Raw genomic sequence first — 24,046 nt, 5'->3', positions numbered from 1 at the left:
TTGTGGAGATGAGGCAAGCTAATGCCCAGATTTGCCGAGTGTGATCCCTGGTTAGAGTAGGCACCGAGGTGAGAATTATCGGTCCGCTGACCCTGGCCCAGGACCCTGCCGCGTCAGGAATTGAACCCTGGTCCCGGGCCGTCCTCTGCTTCCCAGTCTGCCGCCTCTAACCAGTGAGCCACACCACTCCACCATCATCAGGGCTCACAAAAACTAAAGTCAATCAGTGGTTCGGTGGCCTCTATTCAGTTCCTAGATCCAATGTCTCTGATTCTCACAGCAATTCCCAACAATATTCAACTGGTAAGTCCTCTGGTCATTTAATTCTCGAAATAACGACTTCTTATTCAATTAAGGCCTGGATGAAGCAACTTGTGTGATTTTGAAAATTAGTTCTCCCAAATAAAGCATTCAAAGTATTTCCCGCCAAGTTGAATTCCACCATTTGCCATAATCTGGATGAAAAGAAGTTTCTGTTTGACAAGATTCAGGCCGGCGACACTGGGCACGTATACATCCACTGCGCCTCCACCCTCAGTTCTGCCAGGCTTCCACGACTCCCTAATAATCCCATGGCTAGACTGGGGCATCTGAGGCCGCGCACACCCATCCCTCCAGGCCGCCCCAGCACACAGGGCGAAGCAGGGCTAAAGCGAGGTGTGTGTGGTGGGGGAAGAGTTCTTCTGGCACATGACTTGCACAGTCTCTGCCACTGAGTAGCTTCTGCTGCGGTGGGCATTGTAGCTCAAGTGGTTCAGGTAGCAAATACTAGACTTAACAATAGGTTTCCGCTGCCCAGGGCACCAAGGGTGCGACCCCAGACACTACCCGCTGAGGCGGAACCTTGCGGAAAGCCAGGGTGACCTCAGTATTGAAGACCCTTGTCCATGGTGACCACCTACCTCCAGGTCATTATGGGTCCTGTTTGCAGTGTTGGCCTTTTGCGTGACAGCCTTACGCACCCTGGGTGCTGTCGTTTGGTTTTGCTTCCATAGAACTAATTAGACGAATGCCCCAGAAATCAATGGGTAACCTGCAGTGCTTAATTTGAGCTGGTGGTTGCTGGTAGGGCCCAACAGCACTCATTTTTGGGCGAGAGAAAGAGAGGGAAAGATGCCCAGAGTGGAAAGGAAAAAGATGGAAAAAACGTCACAAATCGAGAAAGCAGGGCGCAATGTGGAGTCAAGCCTATGCAGGATTGATATTCAGCATCTCGACAATTAATAGCCGCAGCCGTGAGATTCTAGGCAAAGATAGGGCACCGGCAGTCATTCTTTTACAAATTAGGCACTGTGATCACTATGGGCCTTATTGCGATGTCGGGCGGACGGACACCATTGGGGTGTCAGGACCGACGATCTCTGGTTGGCGGTCTCGACACTGCTATTACAATGGGACCGCACATGGTGCAGTCACATACTCCCATTTCTTTATGGGAGCTTGTTCTGCGGCTGTAAACCAGCCGTAGCGCAAGCTCCCTTAGAGAAATTTAAGTTTCTGTTAATCCCTGCATAATGCGGCAGGCACCTGCATGGTGCAGGGATTAACAGGACGGCTACCATAGGTGCCCCCTCGGCCCCCAACCGGAGGCCTCAGGGAGAAGGGGGCAGTGACAGAGCCCCCCACAGTCACTTTCCGACAGGCTTTCCATGTCTGAAAGCCAGACATGGAAACCCTGTTGGAAACCAATACCATAATCCAGATGGTGGAAATGCCGTTTTTAGGGATTCCGGTAAGACCTCGTCTGGCCAACGGGCTCCTTGAGCCAGTCGGAATCTAACCGGAATACCCAGCCGGTTTTACTTTCGACCGCCTGCATTGTAATGTGGCGGTCGAAGGCTTTCCAAGTCCCATCGTAATGAGGCCCTATGAAATATGGACACAGGTAGGCAGTATAAGTCCGTCTTTATTAAGTATACGAAAAAGCGAAACATGGTGATGTCTCTAGACAGAGCACTGGTTGACAACAGTGTAGGAAGGTGGATATCTGACTATGGTTGCCCCCAACTTTTTGCCTGGTGTTTTTGCTGGTTTTCGACCTAGTTGGCCTGGGATCCTGCTATTCAGGACCCCAGGCTTCCTGCTCTCTCTGTAAAATGGACTCCATGTACCTTAGGTACATATCTAATTGGATACTGAGTCACCTTATCAGCCCCTGTACAGTGTACCTTAGGTACCCAGGGCATAGGTGCACTCAGGGCCTACCAGGGGCTTATCAATCCTGAAGGCAGAGTGCTTGGAATTATGTGAGATGGTGCTCTAGCATGAGCTGAGCCTGTCTGCAGCTTTCGGAACCAAGTCCTTTAGCTGTTTCCATGATAGCGCTATACCATATACTCTTAAGTGCATTATAATCCTCGCGGTTATTGCTAACTTTGGTATAGCATTATCAAAACATGTCGAGTAAGGTGTCATACGAATTGGAATACTACCCCCTCGCCAATTCTGGTGACAGGGGTAGCATGCCACCCTTCTAGAGGGACACAAAATGTATGTAACTGTGAACCCCGGTTAAAGTTAACTCGAGCCTCAGCATCACAAAATGGATGCTGCCACCACAGACACAAGTCTGACCTCCTGCTGCTGGGAGTTCTTCCAGCGAGGGAGGCTTGGACAAAGGGTTTCCTGCCTTGGGAGGTGCTAGCACCACCCCAGACAGGATTTTGTGTATTGGGTAGGACAGGGCTGAAAGGAATGAGACATGCCTGGGGCACACAAGGTGTCCCTGTGCATACACCGGTCTAAACCAGTTCCTGGGGCTCTCCAGCCCCAGCCCTGGCGCAAGACCGGACAAAGGATAGGGGGTGTAACCACCCCCCTTCCTGGTCCCACCCAGAGGAGGGACCTAGTCGTAGAACAGCCCCCTTTAGCCGGATAAAGGTAGGAGCTGGTCCCATTCCAGATTAGATTATCCTGAACAACTTTACAAGAAGAAACTCTGGACTTCGACGTTCTGCTCCACAGAAGACTGAAGAATCTCCCTTGTGGGCAAGGAGTGTCCACCCTGCAACTGCAGGCACCATCAAGCGTCCGGCGGCTTCACTTTGTCGTCTTCCCTCGAGGATCCAGACTTCAGAGCCCAACGAGACCCGGATTCCCAGACCTCTCCGACCTCTACCTACATCTGCAGCACAGCTGAGATCCGTGGGTGCGACGAGACACGTGGGACCGGCCATCTTGAAAGAAACTGCACTTCGCTTCCAGCACAACTTCTGAGGTAACCTCGATGAAGTGCTTTGGGAATTGAGAAGCCCCAGCCCTGAGCAGCTCCTGCACCGAAGATCAGCCCTCCAGCCTTCACGAGATCTGCGTGGGGCCCTTCTGCTTACTTGCTGCTCGACGCGTTGTCTGGTCACTTGCCGGCTGGCTTGTGGCCTCCTAGGCAACGAACCTTGAAATCTTCACTGCTGGTCTGGTTGCTCCAGACTGGCCCTTGCTCCCTTCCACAAGAGGAGCACCCCGGACCCTACTGGTCCACTCCAGACGCCGTTTCCACTGACCGCGTGGGTTGCTTTTGCCAAGGCCTGTTGATTCCAAATCCGGATCCAACACCGCCGACAGCGAGAGCCTGCGTGGAACAGCTCGTGCCTCCATCCTGGTCGTTGAAGACACCTCCTGGTCCACGTGGCTACAGAGATAAGGGTCCGCTCTTCACCTGATCGCGACGATGACATCTGGTTCCACTCCTGGTGCCACTCCAGTCACTGGCTAGTGGCTTTGAACATTGTCCCCTCTGCTTTCAGGTCTTCAACACCTCCGATCCACCCTTGGATTGCACCAGACATCTTCCTCCTGGTCGCCTGCAGCATCTTTCTTCAAGGCTCCATAGACTTCGACGTGGAAACCCAACACACTTTGACACCTATGCACCCGCAGCCCGTGGGTGAGGTAACAAGAGCATTTCGGTGCTCCAGGGTAGCTTGACTCTCCTAGTGTCCAGTTCCATTGTCGTTTTAGTCCTACCTAGTCAGGAACGTCCGTACTCACCTTTTTCTTAAACTGAACTGTCCATAGACGTTGTTACGCATCTCGTGTGTGACTTCACACTCTGCACACGCGTTCCGTGGGCCTCCTATTACTTACCTCAAGTTAGTGTAGCGTGGTCCCAGCGATCCTACAGCCTCTGGACAGCTCCATTCCTTCTATCGACTTTCACACTCCACTTACTTAGTATATGGTTTGTTGTGCCCCTAGGGCACCATTGTAATTTGTGCAACTTAAACATATTTTTCCTAAGAGATTGTCATGTGCTTAGCCCTGTGATCTCATAAAGAGTTCAGAGGTGCATGTTAGTTAATAAATATATTGTTTATTTTCATAACAACCTGTGTGGTGTCCTTTCACTTGGTACTCAAGGGGTTATATGTGGTAAAACAGCTGGCTTCACATGCCAAAAGAGTTTAGCCTAAGACTGCTTTGTCCATGCTACCATTAGGATAGCTGGTCTATAAGGTTGACTTTACAACCAATCACCATAAGGGTTGTTTGGACTGATACAAGGTGATCACTGGAACTAGTGAGCATCATATATCAGGCCAACTTCTCACATTGGTGTGCAGCGGTTGGGATTTGAGCTTGCTGGTGTTTTTACCAAGTATAATCTTGAGATCTCATTTGAAAGTTCACATAAAGTACCATAGGTACATATAACAAGCTTAGAAATACTCTGAGTTCTACTGAACCAGCTGTTGTAGTAGAAAGGGAGTAGCACACCCTGACTACAACTCTTAGCAAGGGATCAGTAGGTAAACCCATAGTGTAGGTAAGTGCGCCACTTACACCTCACCAGAAAGCATGTCTATCACAGGAGAGAACACAGTGGCTCCCCTTGGTGATATTGACCCTCCACAGGTCATTTCAAGATATGCAGCCCTCAGCTTCCAGGAGATGAGACAATTGTGTACCTCCAGGAAACTGAAACAGGGTTGTAACCCTATTCACACCCATATCTCTCAGGCATCTTCTCAGAGAGGGATGACATCCCCTCAGAGAAGAGAGCATGAAGCTAAGATGAGAGAAGTCAATCTGAGGATTGAGAGGGAAGAACTTGCCCTTGCTAAAGAAAGACTTACCTTTGCCAGAGAGCAGAAATTGAGTGGGGCAGACCTCACTGGTGGCAGCATTATCCCTAGAGATAAAGACAGGAGTTTTGATACTAGACACCTGAGTAAAATAGTGCCCCCCTATAAGGTAGGGGATGACATCCACAAATGGATGACTGCTCTGGAGAGGGCCTGCACTGTACAGTGCATCCCCCAGAGTAAGTGGGCAGCTATATTGTGGCTCTCCTTTGAAGGTAAAGGTAGAGATAAGCTTCTCACTACTAGAGCTGAGGATGCTACAATTACCAAGTCCTGAAGAATACACTGATTGATGGGTTTGGCTTAACAACTGAGCAGTACAGGTTGCTGTTCAGAGACACCCAGAAAATTCAGTCTCAGGATTGGGCTGACTTTGTTGATTGTGCCACTAAGGCTTTTGAAGGCTGGTTACTGGGAAGTAAAGTTACTGATTACACAGGATTGTATAATCTAATTGGGAGAGAGCAAATCTTAAATAATTGTCAGAGCCAGTTATTACACCAGCACCTGTTAGACTCTGATCTGACCTCTCCACAAGAATTGGGTAAGAGGGCAGACAAATGGGTCAGAACCATGATTAGGCCTAAGAACCAAGGTGGTGACCAAAAGAAGGAATCAACCAAGCCTCAAGAGAAGGGTGGGAATAAATCTACAGATCAAACCACAGGGCCCCAAAAATCCTCAGAAGGGGGTGGGTCCCAGAATCCTTCCAATACCCAAAAGAAACCGTATTGCCATACCTGCAAACAGGTAGGCCATTGGAAAACTGACAGCAGTCGCCCAAGGGCCAACAACAATAAGGAGAACATACCCCCAAGTAACACTTCCAAACCTCATGTTACTACTAGTAGTAATCCCCCAGGTGGTGGGAGTGCCCCCAAGAATTTGGGTGGATTTACTTTGGGAGTTCCCGGGGACTCTGGCCTAACCAGGTCCCCTGACTTAACTACTCTTGTCTGTGAAACTGGCATGGGGTTTGCCAACTTCACTGCTTGTCCCAACACTTTGGACAAGTACAGACAGGAGCTCCTTATCAATGGTATAAAAGTTGAGGCCTATAGAGACACAGGGGCTAGCATCACCATGGTGACTGAGAGCCTAGTCCCCTCAAGGCAACTTTTACCTGGAGCCACATACCAGGTAACCAACAATGATGGAGTGCAGAGAGATCATCCCATAGCAGTGGTAAATCTCAGCTGGGGAGGTGTCACTGGTCCCAAGAGAGTGGCAGTGTCATCAAACTTACCTGTAGATTGTCTACTGGGGAATGATTTAGAGATCTCAGCCTGGGCTGAGGTAGAGCAAGAAACCCATTTTAAAATGGTAAACCTCCATGGTAAGGTTAGTGGGGCAGTGATGGCCACAGCCCCAGTCCAAGATGTCCTCCCTGAACAGGTTAGGAGGGCTGTGCCAGTCTCAGCCCAATCTCAGACAGATTCCTTCCATGAAAAGGTTGGCAAGGCTGTGATGGTAACAGCCCATACCCAAACTGAGTCCCTTCCTGAAAAGGTTGGTGGAGTTGTGATGGCCACAGCTCAAACTCAGACAGATAATAGTGTTGTGAAGCCTGAAACTATGGATCACTCCACTCAAACAGAGAGCATTGAGGAGGAAGAGAAATCTCCCTCCCACCAGACGTTAGGAAAGGATCAGCCTCCTCAGGGAACTGATCTGACCACTTGTGAAGAAACTGCCCCAGAGGTAGTCAGGCCTAGCCTGACAGAGCCCCTGATGTCAGTGGACTCTTCCAAGGTGGGACCCAGTCTGGAGCAGGTAACCTGCCCCTCTATCTGATTTGTGAAGTCCCGCAGGGCTCCTCTTTAAGCCCTGCGCTTTTTAACATCTACATGAGACCACTAGCTGAGATTGTACGTCCGTTCGGCATTAAGATCATTTCCTATGCGGACGACACTCAGCTAGTGGTCTCCCTAGCACAGGAACTGGGCTCGCCACCCTGAGGTGGTCTGGCAAAATGCTTGGAGGAGGTCAAAGCATGGATGACGTCCTCTTTCTTGAAGCTTAATGGGGACAAAACAGAGCTGATGCTCCTGGGCCCTGCTAATTCCACTTCAATCAACCCTGTGTGGCCCGCATGTCTTGGTACCGCCCCAGTGCCCAAGGACAATATAAAAAGCCTGGGGGTCTGGCTGGACAAGTCTCTCTCCTTTAACACCCAGGCCACAACACTTGCGGCTTCATGCTTTGGCCTCCTAAGGATGCTGAGGAAAGTCTTTCCTCTCCTGACGATGGAGGCAAAGCAGGTGGCCATCCAGGGGCTGATTCAGTCCCGTCTGGATTCTAACAACATCCTCTATCTCGGCGCTCCGGAATATACACTGCGCAAATTACAGATTGTACAAAATTCTGCCGCTCATGCCGTGCTTCAGTTGCCGCGCAGGCTGTCAGCCAAACCCGGGCTGATTAGTCTGCATTGGCTTCCTGTTCGGCAGAGAGTCGCCTTTAAGGCAATGTGTATATTCCACCAAGCGTTCTGGGATACAGGACCGGCCTTTATTCAGGAGCTGGCTACGCAGTACCATCCAAGTAGAACTCTTCGCTCTAGCCAGGCATGTATGGCCTCAGTCCCCAGAATAAAGAAAGTCAGATCTGGTGGCAGGTTGTTCGCTTACAACGGGGCCAAGTTGTGGAACTCACTCCCGTTCCAGCTCAGGTCCAATGTGAATCTTTCCACCTTTCGTAAACAGCTGAAGACCTTTTTGTTCAATGCTTCCATCTAAAAAAAACCTCTTTTTTCTGACTTAAGCAATTCCTTATTTGGCCGCTAGCGCTTGGACGCCCCAGGGCAGCAATCGCGCTTTACAAGTCCACATTTCATTTCATTTCATTTCATTTCATTTATTCATTTCATTTCATTTCATTTCTCTACCCTGCATCAGTCAGCCCAGGGCTGTAGAGGTCAGGGAGGCCAGTGGTGGACCCCAAAGGGCCCCCTGTCCAACAGAACTCCCCAATCAGCAGATTAAGGACACTGAAGCTAGCAGACCTAGCCAAGTGAAAATAAAACAGACTCCTGAGGGATCCCCCTTAAACTTAGTTAGGGACATCCCACAGATGGACACTGTTGGGCACAGCCAAACCTGGGACCTAAGGGCTCCAAACCTGACCTGTCCCTCCAGTAAGCCAAACAGAGGGACCCAGCCTCCAGCTTTAGGTAGCCAGAGGTTGACCCTGAGAGCACACAGCAACTCAGCCTTGGAAAGAAAGGCATATATGGTGGATCGTGATTGGAGGAAGTTGAGCCCAACATTAGTGGAGCCTCACTTCAGTACTCCATCCCAGCACCAGCCTTTTACTTTGCCAAAACACACCACAGGTAGAGATTCCCTATGGTGGAGACCCTCAGATACCCTTAGGGTGAGGGATTGCTTAGTGGACCATGAGATAGGGGGTAACCATGCCAGAGCATGCACCTCCTCATATGGCCACTCAGGCAATATAGGCTTACCTGGTCAAGGATAGCCTTATCTCCTTCCGTTTGGGGGGGGGGGGTTATGTAGGAAGGTGGATATCTGACTATGGTTGCCCCCAACTTTTTGCCTGGTGTTTTTGCTGGTTTTCGACTTAGTTGGCCTGGGATCCTGCTATTCAGGACCCCAGGCTTCCTGCTCTCTCTGTAAAATAGACTCCATGTACCTTAGGTACATATCTAATTGGATACTGAGTCACCTTATCAGCCCCTGTACAGTGTACCTTGGGTACCCAGGGCATAGTTGCACTCAGGGCCTACCAGGGGCTGCAGCATGTATTATGCCACCCCTGGCTGGCCATCCAAATCTGACACAACTGGCTGATCAATCAGCTGGGGCAAGGTGGTGTAATCACCCTTTGCTTTAGATATAGTATCCCTATATCTAACCCTAAAATGGACACATATTCTCCTATCGGTCACTCCTATGGCAGGCCCTATCAATCCTGAAGGCAGAGTGCTTGGAATTATGTGAGATGGTGCTCTAGCATGAGCTGAGCCTGTCTGCAGCTTTCGGAACCAAGTCCTTTAGCTGTTTCCATGATAACGCTATATCATATACTCTTAAGTGCATTATAATCCTCGCGGTTATTGCTAACTTTGGTATAGCATTACCAAAACATGTCGAGTAAGGTGTCATACAAATTGGAATACTACCCCCTCGCCAATTCTGGCGACGGGGGTAGCATTCCACCCTTCTAGAGGGCCACAACATGTATGTAACTGTGAACCCCGGTTAAAGTTAACTCGAGCCTCAGCATCACAAAATGGATGCTGCCACCACAGACACAAGTCTGACCTCCTGCTGCTGGGAGTCCTTCCAGCGAGGGAGGCTTGGACAAAGGGTTTCCTGCCTTAGGAGGTGCTAGCACCACCCCAGAGAGGATTTTGTGTATTGGGTAGGACAGGGCTGAAAGGAATGAGACATGCCTGGGGCACACAAGGTGTCCCTGTGCATACACCGGTCTAAACCAGTTCCTGGGGCTCTCCAGCCCCAGCTCTGGCGCAAGACCGGACAAAGGATAGGGGGTGTAACCACCCCCCTTCCTGGTCCCACCCAGAGGAGGGACCTAGTCGTAGTACAGCCCCCTTTAGCCGGATAAAGGTAGGAGCTGGTCCCATTCCAGATTAGATTATCCTGAACAACTTTACAAGAAGAAACTCTGGACTTCGACGTTCTGCTCCACAGAAGACTGATGAATCTCCCTTGTGGGCAAATAGTGTCCACCCTGCAACTGCAGGCACCATCAAGCGTCCAGCGGCTTCACTTTATCATCTTCCCTCGAGGATCCAGACTTCAGAGCCCGACAAGACCCGGATTCCCAGACCTCTCCGACCTCTACCTACATCTGCAGCACAGCTGAGATCTGTGGGTGCGACGAGACACGTGGGACCGGCCATCTTGAAAGAAACTGCACTTCGCTTCCAGCACGACTTCTGAGGTAACCTCGACGAAGTGCTTTGGGGATTGAGAAGCCCCAGCCCCGAGCAGCTCCTGCACCGAAGATCAGCCCTCCAGCCTCCACGAGATCTGCGTGGGGCCCTTCTGCTTGCTTGCTGCTCGATGCGTTGTCTGGTCACTTGCGGGCTGGCTTGTGGCCTCCTAGGCGACGAACCTTGAAATCTTCACTGCTGGTCTGGTTGCACCAGACTGGCCCTTGCTCCCTTCCACAAGAGGAGCACCCCGGACCCTCCTGGTCCACTCCAGACGCCGTTTCCACTCACCGCGTGGGTTGCCTTTGCCAAGGCCTGTTGATTCCAAATCCGGATCCGACACAGCCGACAGCGAGAGCCTGCGTGGGACAGCTCGTGCCTCCATCCTGGTCGTCGAAGACACCTCCTGGTCCACGTGGCTGCAGAGACAAGCGTCCACTCTTCACCTGATCGCGACGACGACAACTGGTTCCACTCCTGGTTCCACTCCAGTCACTGGCTAGTGACTTTGAACATTGTCCCCTCTGCTTTCAGGTCTTCAACACCTCCGATCCACCCTTGGATCGCACCGGACATCTTCCTCCTGGTCGCCTGCAGCATCTTTCTTCAAGGCTCCATAGACTTTGACGCGGAAACCAGACACACTTTGACACCTATGCACCCGCAGCCCGTGGGTGAGGTAACAAGAGCATTTCGCTGCTCCAGGGTAGCTTGACTCTCCTAGTTCCCAGTTCCATTGTCGTTTTAGTCCTACCTAGTCAGGAACGTCCGTACTCACCTTTTTCTTAAACTGAACTGTCCATAGACGTTGTTACGCATCTCACGTGTGAGTTCACACTCTGCACACGCGTTCCGTGGGCCTCCTATTACTTACCTCAAGTTAGTGTAGCGTGGTCCCAGCGATCCTACAGCCTCTGGACAGCTCCATTCCTTCTATCGACTTTCACATTCCACTTACTTAGTATATGGTTTGTTGTGCCCCTAGGGCACCATTGTAATTTGTGCAACTTAAACGTATTTTTCCTAAGAGATTGTCATGTGCTTAGCCCTCTGATCTCATAAAGAGTTCGGAGGTGTATGTTAGTTAATAAATATATTGTTTATTTTCATAACAACCTGTGTGGTGTCCTTTCACTTGGTACTCAAGGTGTTATATGTGGTAAAACAGCTGGCTTCACATGCCAAAAGAGTTTAGCCTGAGGCTGCTTTGTCCATGCTAGCATTGGGATAGCTGGTCTATAAGGTTGACTTCACAACCAATCACCATAAGGGTTGTTTGGACTTCTACAAGGTGATCACTAGAAATAGTGAGCATCATATATCAGGCCAACTTCTCACAAACAGACACACAGCCATTTGAACGAGCACACCAGATTGAAAACATACACCTGTACACAGCATGTGAAGCACTCACACATGTGCTTGATGCAAGTACAAAATAAGAGATAAAATACCCGCCAAATATTATAAGGATATTGCAAGTCAAAGAGAAGTTCTATAACCATATAGTGGAACAAGGTCGAAGGCTGAGCTCCTTTATAAGGTTATGGGACTCTGGGGTGACATGCAATATCCTTATCATGTATGCCTGGGAGTACTTTATCCCATATCCTTATCATGTATGTCAGGGAGTACTTTATGCCAAATCATACATGGTCACACCATCGCCTTTCCCACAAACCACTTAAAACTTTGGTGTGTAACTCTTTCATGTGAAAGAGCAAGCATTTTTGCAAACATGAAGGATAAAAATAAAACCTCCAGTGCAAAATTAAATACATCAAAAAACGTGTTAGATATTTGTTGCAGACAGATATTAGAAACAGTTCAATACAATCCAGTTTTACAAAAAGACGCAGTAGCTCCGAATGTGCAGAACCATGCAGAAAGATTTGAGCTTTTTGCTATCTAAGGAGTGCAATAAATAGAGTGGAGTGGCACTGAAAGAAGTAGAATTGAGTAGCTTAGAGTGGAGTAGTTTAGAGTGGAGTGAAAGATAGGAGGTGCATAGAGTGGGGGGCGTAAAGCGGAGAGGCATAGACTAGAGGGGCTTAGAGTGGAGGGGAGCAGAGTGGAGTAAAGTGTCGTAGTGTAGAGCGGAGTGGTATAGAGGGGAGGGGTGTTGAATGCCACAGATTGTTGTAAAGAGGTGCAGAATGGAGTCGTGTGGAGTGGCGTAGAGTGGAGTGGGGTGGCATAGAGTGAAGTAGAGTCATAGAGTGCAGCAGTGGCCACTGCAGGTAAGAGCGGTGTGGCCGGCTGGGGGGGGGGGGGATTTCAAGAGACGACCACAAGAGAAAATTAGATAAATAATGCATTTTTCCTCACGGTCTTCTCTCAAAATCCCTACCTCCCCGCCCCCGCCGGCCCCAATTCCCCACCGCTCTTACCTGCATCAGCCGTGGCTGATAGAGTGAAGTGGTGTACAGTGGAGCAGAGTGGCCTAGGGTGAAATGTCTTAGAGTGGAGTGGCGTAGATTGTCATAAAGTTGAGCCGAGTGTCGTATAGTTGAGTGGCATCGTACAGTGTCATAGAGAGGAGGGGCATAGAGTGGAGGGTTGTAGAGTGGAAGAGTGTAGAGTGGAGTAGAGTGGCGTTGAGTGCAGTGGCATAAAGTGTTTTTGGAGTGTTGTACAATGGAGTGTTGTAAAGTAGAGCAGAGTGGCCTAGAGTGGAGTGGAGTACAGTGGAGTTTCAAGGAGTGTCGTGAAGTGGAATGTTATAGAGTGCAGTGCCCTATAGCTGAGGGGGGTGGAGTGGCATGGAGTGGTTCAGAATGGAGTGTTGTATGGTGGGGTGTCATTGAGTTGAGTAGATCAGAGTGGAGTAGAATGTCGAAGAGTGGATGGACATAAAGTGGAGTGGCATAGAGTGTAGTGGCATAGATTAGAGTGACATAGTTTGGAGGGGTATAGAGTGCAGTGGTGTAGAGGGGAGTATGCATGGTGTGGTAGCGCACTGCCATTCCAGACAACACATTTTCAATTGAAATGACTGTTACATTTGCACATATATTTTTGCTGATAAAAGTATACAGTGTACAAATGATAATGTGAGGAAATGGAATCACCTAATATATTGATATGTTTTTATCATATTCAAATATTTGTTTCCACCACACTTCAGAATTACAAGCAAAATGTGCTTCATTTGTGCTTTCTTGATTCTGATACATTCTGAGATACCTGCACAGTTAATTTAAAGACATTTAAATTTTATTGTGTGGTAGCAAGATTTTCATATAAATCCTCTCACTTGAAAGTCAGAGAAAGAAAAGTAAACACCAAGCTCCCACGAAGGAGCTGACATTTGACCACTGTCTTTGAATGCATAGCAAATCTGACAAGATAAGAACAGAATTTAAAGGCCTGTCTACAGAAAGTGAGCACTCATGGAAGAATGCAAGGAGTGAGTCAGAAAGGAGGTGAACAGTACTGGGCTTTGAAGAGGTCATATTTACTATTCCCACTCCAACATAAACAAAAGCAGGGAAAGTGTTGGACTTTATTGGGGTTTGATATACTATTCCCACTTCAGACATAAGCAAAAGCAGGGAAAATATTGGACATTGGATGGTTTAGACTCACTATTCCCATTCCAATCTTGGCAACAGTAGGGATAGGGTTGGACTGTGAATGCATTAGTTATACTATTCCCACTGCAGTCAACGCAAAAGCCAGGAAAATATTGATCCCTGAAAGGGTTAGATTTATTATTCCCACCTTAATCTGAACAACAGTATCGAACGTGTTGGACTTTGATGGGGTTAGATATACTATCCCATATTAAAAAACATTCTTTATTGATAAAAAAAGTAGAGTGAATTGAAAAAATTAAAAATTTTCATTTCGAAATTATTACAACAATATCAAAAATAAAAATATTTAGAATTGTAGTGGTGGACCTCAGGAAGGACTACCAGTGCTCGGGGTTCGCCCTTCTCTGCACAAGTCCTCTGACCAATAGGATAGAAGTTGGCACAGAAACTGGAATAGAAAACAAAGTATTTATTAACCTCATGAGGTGGAACTACATTCACACAACACCCTTTGGCAATGCATGAAGTAGCACACTGAATGGAAGGAGCTTGTTCCTTTTACACCCACACAGGGGCTCAAAAGAAGGCGGTACACGTCCAAGAGAAGGTTTCAGGTACATATAAGGTCATACAGAAAACGCACAGTCAACAAGTGGGAGGAGCTAACAGTTTCTAATTCTGGTGAACACATCCTGACAGTTACAGACTAGGGACAGCTGCAAGAACAGCTGCAAGCTCAACTGAGCATGTGCGAAGCAGAGGAGGCTAAATATAACCTGTCTCTAGGCAGATTTCAAGAGCAGACAACAGCAAGGTAGGACAGAGCACATGGCACGCACGTGGTAGCACATGGCAAACAAGATGGCTGCCAGAAATACAAAATGGATTCCACAAAACGGACAAGATAACTTCTAAATACAGGATGGCTTCTGTTAATGCTAACCCAATCGCTGCAAAATTACAACAGTGACCCTTTTAGCATTATCTGAAGACATTCGCTCATCTGGGGTAATCTAGATATGCATCCTGTACATTGATGCTCCTCAGTTCAGTGACCTCTTTATTTAGCATTTGTTGGGCTTTCATTTCTGCAATATTTCTTTTAGCAGGTGCACAAGCAGTGATGCAAATAGAGCACAGCATGGGACCACATTGTATACATATACAGCATGTAAATAGTATCACCAGTAGTATACATAAGATAGTCAGTAGCTTCCAGCCCCAAGTAATAAAGAGTGTCCACATCCAATTTGAAAAAGTCCATGTACCAGTCTCTTGGTGAATCTCTTCAGCAATCTTATGTAGTTTAGAGATTGCATCATATACCGAAGGCGAGTGATCTGGAATGAAAACACAACAACTGCTGCCAATGATGCAACATGCACCCCCTCGATCAGCCAAAATCACATCAAGCACCATGCGATTCTGGAGTGCTACAATCCTCGCAACTTGCAGCTCTTCTGTAATGTTCCCAAGTGCCATTGCTCTCTGATTGATAACAGCTTCCTCAACACGAGTCAATCTCCTTATTTTTCTACTGTTCAATGTAGCACCCACAAAAAAGAATAAGTTAAAGTTGACATATTGTTGCATAGCGGTGTCAGTTTGGTCAACTTCATTCATACTTATTGTCCTCTTATTTCTGTTCTTGGAAATGTCATTGTACAGTCCATAGTCCTTATGATACGATGTAGGTGCCAGAAACACAGGGGGCAACAGAAAGGACACGTAGCATTCGCCAGACCAATCAACAGGTAGTTGATAATATTCCTTGTTGCCGCATACAAAGTAGGTATTATGTGAGGCCGTAAAACTGCTATTATTGGCACCTTCAATAGTCAGTACCACTGTACACTCATTCCTTCCTACTGGGATTCTCCCAACACTGCCTATACATAAATCTGCTTTAGCTCTGGTCACAGAAATCACAAAAGGTCCATTGTTCTTAATAGTTCTCATATTCATGAAGAAATATGGTGTTGAAATATTGTCAGGTTGATACTCTTCCCATTCCCATTTAGTCCCTTTAGCTTGAGGATAACCATCTTTATCTTGATAGCATACTTATTGAGGTGAAAGTTAATCCCACCTACTGAAGGCTTTCCAGAAGCAAACAAAAGCGAAAACCAAGCTTGACAAGAACCATTGTGCGAGAATGGAAGAGGAATGAAAGGTGTACCTCCTTTCTTTTGGGGCGCAAGTATCATCCCACACACCCAACAGTTGGTAGTATTCGTGGCATTATGTGTATGATGCAACATCTGGATGAATGTATTATTCAGGTAGGATTGTCGATCCTTCTGCTCATGGTAGGGAAGCGTAAAGTAGTGGTGCTCAACTGGTACTGGAGTAGTGGTGATCAAAAGCTCTCAAACAGGAGACACTTTCTCAACATACCAGATAATTGCTGCCATAACCACCATAGCACCAACAAACCCTACAGCACAAATTATTTTGTTTCTATTTTATTTCTCGGCAGACATGATCATTTCGTCGTCAAAAAAAAAAAAAACAACAGTTGGAGCTCTTATCCCTGGGCAGCCGTTGATTTCTTCACCGAGGGTCAAGACGGGTGTCACTACACTATGCAGGACTGATCCCCCCCCTTGCCACATCAGCACTCCGTTTCACCAACCCAGGGCGGTAGCTCAACCAGTCCTTTTCGACAATGCAGGCTCTTTCCGTGGTCTCAATTGGTATCGCGATACTCCAGAAATTGCGTGGTCCGGGAAGACTTCCTCAGATTCGCCAGGTGGGATCGCTTGGTTTTTCTCCGTGTCCAGAATCTCTCGATGGTCGGTCAGCACAGCAGGTTCCACCAAGGTAGGCGACACACGCTTGCAATGTGTGCTATGGATCAAATTCTTTCTGTTCGTCACTCGAACTGCTGTCCTCGTAGCCAGGAGCACTTGCTCTGGTTCTCGCCACCTTGGCTCCAAGCTATTCGACCTCTCGAAAATTCTGACTATAACCTGGTCTCCAAGCCGGAGATTGTGAGCCTCACCTGTAGATCTGTCAGGAAAAGCTTCTCGAACCTGTTGATGAATAGAGATCAAACTGTCGGTTAACTGTGCCAAATAATCATTCATCAGAATACAAGGTACATCGTATATGGGACGTGGCTTAGGAGCTCCCCAAATGTTCATCGGTCTCCCAAACACAATTTCATATGGTGTAAGCCCAGATCGTCAATGTGGTACCGATCTTTTGGACAACAATGCCAGAGGTAGTGCATCTGGCCATTTCAGAGACGTGGAAGCCAGTATTTTCGCTAATTTCAGTTTCAAAGTAGCGTTGTATCTCTCCACTAATTCTGATGATTGTAGGTGGAAGACTGCATGGAATTTCTGCTTGCTCCCTAATCCTTTCAGGACATATTCAACAAATTGCCCAATAAAATGAGGTCCGTTGTCACTCCACAAAAGTTTGCAAACACCATATCTAGGGAAAAACTCCTTTAGAAGCACCTTCGCTGTAGTGAGAGCTATATTATCCTTTGTAGGGTATGCCTCTATCCATTACTGAAGGCACATAATACCACTAGGACATACTTAAAGTTATTGCAGCGTTCAAGTTGGATGTAATCCATCTGCAAAACTTCAAAATGTGCAGTTTGTGTAGCAATCCCTCCTGTAGGAGTTTGTGTCCCTGTACCAGGATTATACTGCTAACAGATCAAACAGGACTGTACTACTCTCTTAGCTGTGCTGGCAATTTCAGGATGCTCCCAAACGCGCATAAGCAATTTAATTATTGCTAGAGCTCCAACATGTGCCAGCCCATGTGCCATTTGAACCATCGGTTGTAAATAAGCAGCAGGCAATTTCCACTTATCCATTTCTTTGTTACGCCAACAGCCCTCATCGTCTAACATTTCTTCTTTAGACCATTGCTCCAGCTCTTTCACAGAGGCAGATCTCTGTATATCTAATACTTCTTCTCTAGCATCATGCCAACGTTCAGCTACGCGATCTGCAAAGGCGTTGCCTTGTCCTATCTTATCAATGACTTTCTTGTGCGCGCTACACTTAAAAAAAGTAATTTTCTTTGGATATGTAAGTGCAGTCAAAAGATTATGCACTAGTTCTCCGTGTATTATCTGCATCCTGTGAGATGTAAGAAAACCTCTTTCCTTCCAGAGTAGGCCAAAATCATGGGCCACTCGAAAAGCATAGTGGCTGTCTGTATAGATTCACACGCAAGTCAGTGCTAAGTTCACAAGCTCGTTTTACAGCTATTAGCTCAGCTGCTTGAGGCGACTTCTGTGGTATGCCAGCTGTCTCCACTACTGTCTTAAGTGTCGTACTTGCATATGCAGCTGAGGTCGTGCCATATGGTAACTTCAAACAGGACCCATCAACCCACAGTTCCCCATCTACATCTGAAAAGGGCGCATCTTGCAAATCGACGCAACCCTTTGTCTGTTCCTCAGTAAGGAATATACAATCATTAGGCTCTTTTGATTGAGACTGAGTCACATGATATGGCAACAAAGTAGCTGGGTTTAGAATCGCACACCTCCTTAGGGTAATGTGCGGGGCCAAAAGTGTCAATTCATATCCTGTCAGGCGAGCACTAGTTAAGTGCTGCGTTTTAGTCTGATTCAAAAGGGCATCTACTGCATGGGGTACTAGCACCAACAGTTTATGTGACAAAACTATCCCTTCACTCTGACGTATGGACACAGCTGTTGCTGCAACTGAACGAAAGCACCCAGGCAATGCACGAGCAACAGGATCAAGAACTGCTGAAAAGTACGCACAGGGACGCTGCTTGTCACCGTGTATCTGTACTAAAACCAACAAAGCACACCCGTCTTTCTCGTGTACATACAGTGTAGAGGCCTTCGTGTAATCTGGAGTACCTAACACTGGTGCAGAACAAACACATTGTCATAACTGTTGAAAAGCATTCTCACATTCATCTGTCCACGTAAGGGGCATTGGAGTGTCTTTAGTCAAAAGCGCTAGCAGGGGTTTAATAATGTGTGAAAACCCTAATATCCATTGCCTACAAAAGGAAGTCAAACCAATGAATGCACGAACATCTTTCTGAGTGGAAGGCATTGGTGTGTCTAAAATTGCTTGAATGCGATCTGGTGTCAATGCACGGCCCTCCTTAGACATAAGGTGACCTAAATTGGTTACCTTCGGTCTAAAATATTGCAATTTCTTCTGTGACACTTTATGGTTGTGTGTAGCAAGAAAAGAAAGTAAAGACAAAGTACATTTTTCACACTGCTCAGCCGTATCTGCGGCCAACTATATGTCATCGACATATTGTATGGGAGCCACTCCTTCAGACAAAGTAAAGGAATCAAGTTGTCTTTTCAATGCTTGACTGTAAATGCTAGAACTCTGTGTATGCTAGGACTCTCAATGTACGCTTGAGTAATTCTACAAAATCTATACGATCGATTATTCAAAGTGAAGCCAAACAAATATCGGCTATCAGGATGAATAGGAATCGAGAAGAAAGCATTCTTCAAATCGATTACAGAAAATGTAGTTGCTGTTGGAGGAACTAGGGTAAGTAATGTCGTTATGTCCGAAACCACAGGGTACTGCGGTAGTACAATCTTGTTGACTACTCGCAAATCAATGATGAATGTGTAAATCCTAGTGTCAGTGTCTTTTTTCAAGATAGGAAGAATAGGACTGTTGCAAACATTGTAAGGAACTTCCTCCACAACCCCCACTTTAATCAAATCATGGACAATGCGTATAAGTGCTTCTTCCCCTTCTTGAGAAATGTTATATTTCCGCAATCGTGGCAATGAAACGCCCTCCTTGACAGTAATATGCAATGGTGGGATAACCATTTGCCCTACATCTGTGTCTGAAGTAGCCCACAAAGTACTAGGAAGTGAAGCTAATGCAATATCCTCTTTAAGAAGACAAGATCTCTCAATCACGGGGTAGTTGTCATTTAAAATAACACGTACACCTTCAGGAGAACATCTTATCGTAGCCCTGAAATATTTGAGCATATCAAGTCCCACAATATTGTCTGGTGTGTTTGGAGAGAGCAAAAACGGACATGGAGCAGTAAATTTATCAACATGGAATGCAAGTGGCTGTGATAGTGGGATTAGGGAAGGTGTCCCATCGAAACCTATCGATGTAATGGTTAAGCCAGACAGGGGAGCCCTTGGAACCAATTGTTTAGATAAGGCGCTACGAGTAGCTCCTGTATCAACCAGAAACTGATCAGTAGAACGCAAAACATGTGCTGTAACATAGGGACCCTTCTGATCTACTGGAACTTCAACGGATTCCTTACCCCATCCTAGGCAATCCTATGCATAAGCAGAATCTTTAAAATCAGACGGCACATAGTCGGACATTTGATATTGGTTCCGTCTATCAAAAGTGTTAAACCCATCCTGTCCACGTGTATTAGAATCAAACCTAGCACGATCATCCGTGCTTCCTCTAGGCCCTGAATATCCTGAACGAGTTCACATTTGTCCCCGACCCTGTGGATACTGCTGAGCACGCAATGCTGGACAATCAGAAGCCCAATGTCCAAATTTCCTGCAGTACGCACACTGATCAATGGACAAATTCGAACGAGTATAAGAAGAAAAAGACGAGCCATAAGATCCACGTCCACCTCTATCATTACTTCTATCATTTCCTCTAGAGGGCGGACCATAAGCCTGAGCTAACATAACCTTCGTCTTCAATTCCTTAGTGTTAGACCTAGGGTATCCTAGACTACATAGGGTAGCCTGGCACAGTAGGGGGAACAGCTAAAACTCCAAGGCGTTGGTTAAGTGCTTACAAGACCCACTCACAGTAACCCAATGATTGACCACTAAAAATAAAAGACGCTACACCAGTTTAGAAAAATACCAGTACCTTTTATAAAAATTCTCTTTTGTTCACTTCTTAGGCAAAAGCAGTACACATTTAGTTCAGCATAGTTTTCATATATATCACACCAATTTCAATACTTTTCTCAATTTAGTGCAGGGTAATCAAAGGTACATCACATTCGAGGTAAATTACTATCAGTTTCACAGAATGTCTTCTCAATTAGCTATTACAGAAGGGAAAATTCACTATATAGCTTCAAAGTGCTATTTTACATAAACCTGGCATGTACATTACCCCTCTCCATTCAGCTTCCCGAACAGCTCAACAGGTTTCTACCCCCAGCAGCGTTCCTCACAGTTCTTGCAACCAGCTAGATGGTTAAAAGGAGACAAGGTGGATTAATAAGGTTTCCTTTTGTTTACTCTATGGCTACACCACTCTTGAAGTGGAACTGACTCCAGGTGATTAACTGCCTGCAGAGGTGTTAACAGGAAGCTCTAAACACTACTGGCACTCTCTGGCCCAGCTTCCAAAATACTTGCGCAAGCACATGAACCTAGCGGTTCGTTTCCCTTCTCACTCCCTCCCTTCGTGTACTTATGTTTATAGTCAGAGGGTTGTTAGTCAAATTTCCACGATGTTTATTCTAGAGGACTCGGCACTTCGCAGCTGCGCTCGTTATTGCCACCTCAGAGGGTTACTGTCCGCCGGCACAGCCGCCTCCCGCTTCCCCACTTCCCGGCTTACTTTATTTGAAGGGCAATCCGGCTTGAGTTGCCCTCGCGCTCGGTTGTCTTCTTCTGGCGCTGACGACGGGGCCTCTGTGAAGTCGGCGTCGGGGTGGGGAGACGGAAAAGCTTACGCCAGTCCGGGACGCTCCACCGACGGGTCCGTGGCGGCGCTTCTGCCTCCTTCCGCGTTACCTCAGGCTGGAGCTCCGCCTCGGGCGCACCTCCTGTGACGCGGTCGGGTCCTTCCTGCCGTCAGTCTCCGCCTCAGGCACACCTCCTCTGACGCGCCGGGTCCTTCCTCCCGGCTCCGGACTCCGCCTCACCTCCGGCGACGCCTTCTTCCGTCAATACACGGAACAGCTGGGCACTTCTCTCGCGTCTGGGTCAGGCTTGGTGTCGGCGCCTCAAACAGGTAGGAGCCTCAGCCGATTTCACCGCCTGTTACCACAGAGAGCGAGACGGTCGCGAATGTTGTGAAAGGGACTGTCCTTACTCCTCTGCCAGTCAGCATAGCTCCAGTCCGACGTCCACCTGATCTGCCCACAACCTTCAGGGCAGGTGTGCAGGACACACGGGGTCGCTTTCTTGCCGTTGGCAAGGGTCTCCTCACAACACGACCCGCTGATTTAAGTTCTGGTCACAATTGTCTCTGGTCACGCTTTATCAATGCCGTGACAGTGGGGTTTGGTCAGCCTGGAAGGGGGCACTTCCCAATAACGCGACAGCCGGCCCACAGGTCGATCTGGTCACTACTGGTGCGCAATCCTCCTCCACATGACGCCTCTCTCCTCACTGGTCACTCCTGAGACTGCACAAAATGGCTGCTGGTCACTGGCCTTTTATAGAGTGGCCTGAGACCTCTAGAAGCCACTAGATGTTTCTGGAACCTTCCTCATGTTAGTCTATGGGTCTGTCCTCCTGGAATGTCCGTTATGGCAGTTGGTGGACACCATTTTAGGTTCTTGAGTGTCCCTAGATTTTCCAGGAGCTTAACTAGGCCTCACAGAGTGTGAGGGGAAAATGGCGTCATAGTCAAGGAACACCTAGCCCCCTGACAGCACTGAAAAATCCTGGTAGACTGAAAAATAAAAATAGAAACACTGGGAGGCTAAGGGGGACAAAAATAAATAATGATGGTTAGAACACCCCCAGATGCAGACAGGTCTAACACGCGTCCCCCCCAGCTGAAAGTGGGGAGAGCTACCCAATCCCTTGGGAGTTCTCATCACTAAGGCGGAAATACCTGGATAGACCGTCTGCGTTGGCATGGTCCATTCCAGGCCGATGTTCCACCCGAAAGTCCATTCCCTGTAGGGAGATGGACCACCTTAACAACTTGGGATTCTCCCCCTTCATTTGCATCAGCCAACGAAGGGGGCGGTGGTCAGTCTGAACTAGGAAGTCCGAGCCAAACAAGTATGGCCGCAGCTTCTTCAGGGCCCAAACCACCGCGAAAGCTTCTCGCTCAATGGTACTCCATCTCCGTTCCCTGGGAAGTAGTCTCCTAGACAGGAAAACCACGGGTTGATCCAAGCCCTCATCATTTAGTTGCGATAACACTGCCCCAATGCCATGTTCTGACGCATCTGTTTGGACAATGAATTCTCTAGCAAAATCCGGGGCCTTAAGTATTGGAGCAGTACACAATGCTTGCTTCAAGGTCATGAAGGCTCGCTGGCAAGCCTCCGTCCAGACTACCCGTCGGGGTTGTTTCTTAGAGGTAAGTTCAGTGAGGGGTGCCACAATGGTGCCATACCCCTTCACGAAGCGACGGTAGTATCCAGTGAGGCCCAGGAAGGCTCGGACCTCAGTTTGAGTCTTGGGGGGCTCCCAGGCTATGATAGCCTCAATCTTTGCCTGGAGGGGCTGCACCGACCCTCTGCCCACCAAGTGGCCTAGGTACACCACCGACCCCTGTCCGATCTGACACTTGCTGGCCTTGATTGTCAAGCCAGCCTGTTGCAGGGCATGAAGAACAGCTTGCAAGTGTTGCAAATGGTCCTCCCAGCTGCTACTGAAGACAGCAATGTCGTCCAGGTAAGCAGCAGAAAAAGCTTCCATACCAGAAAGGACCTTGTTCACCAGCCGCTGAAAAGTGGCAGGGGCGTTCTTGAGCCCGAAGGGCATCACACAGAACTGGTAGTGTCCCTGAGGTGTAGAGAAGGCTGACCTTTCCTTCGCCCCCTCAGTAAGGGAAATCTGCCAGTACCCCGAAGTTAGGTCAAAGGTACTTAAGTATTGGGCAGCTCCCAGCCGGTCGATAAGTTCATCCGCCCTAGGGATGGGATGAGCATCTGTCTTAGTTACTGAATTTAGTCCTCGGTAGTCCACACAGAATCTCAATTCAGGTGTGGTGCCCGGTGGGGCAGCTTTCGGTACCAAAACCACCGGACTAGACCAAGGGCTACTAGAAGGTTCAATCACTCCTAGCTCCAGCATCTTAGCGACTTCACTTTTGATGCTGGCCTTCACCTTGTCCGACAGCCGGTAGATCTTAGACTTCACAGGTGGGCTGTCTCCTGTGTCCACGTCATGGGTACACAGGTGGGTCCTACCCAGGACAAGGGAGAACAGAGAAGAAAATTGCTCCAGGATCTGGCGGCAATCTCTCTGCTGTTCAGGATTCAGGGATGGTGAGAGAATCACTCCCTCCACCGACCCATCCTTTTCTTGGGACGAGAGAAGATCAGGGAGAGGTTCGCTTTCCTCTTCCTCTGCTCCATCGGTCACCATCATTAAGACAACCTCGGGCCTCTCATGGTGTGGCTTGAGGCGATTGGCATGCAGCACCCTGTGGGGCTGTCTCGGGGTCTTAAGATCCACCAAGTAAGTGGCTTTACCCTTTTTCTCCAATACCTCAAAGGGGCCTGTCCAACGATCCTGGAGGGCATTTAGCTCTCCAGGTTCCATCACCCACACTTTTTGTCCAGGCTCCAGTTCCACTGGGTGAGCA

Source organism: Lissotriton vulgaris, chromosome 7, assembly GCF_964263255.1.
Source record: "Lissotriton vulgaris chromosome 7, aLisVul1.2, whole genome shotgun sequence".
Taxonomy (NCBI): domain Eukaryota; kingdom Metazoa; phylum Chordata; class Amphibia; order Caudata; family Salamandridae; genus Lissotriton; species Lissotriton vulgaris.
Note: the sequence above shows the minus strand (reverse complement) of the source record.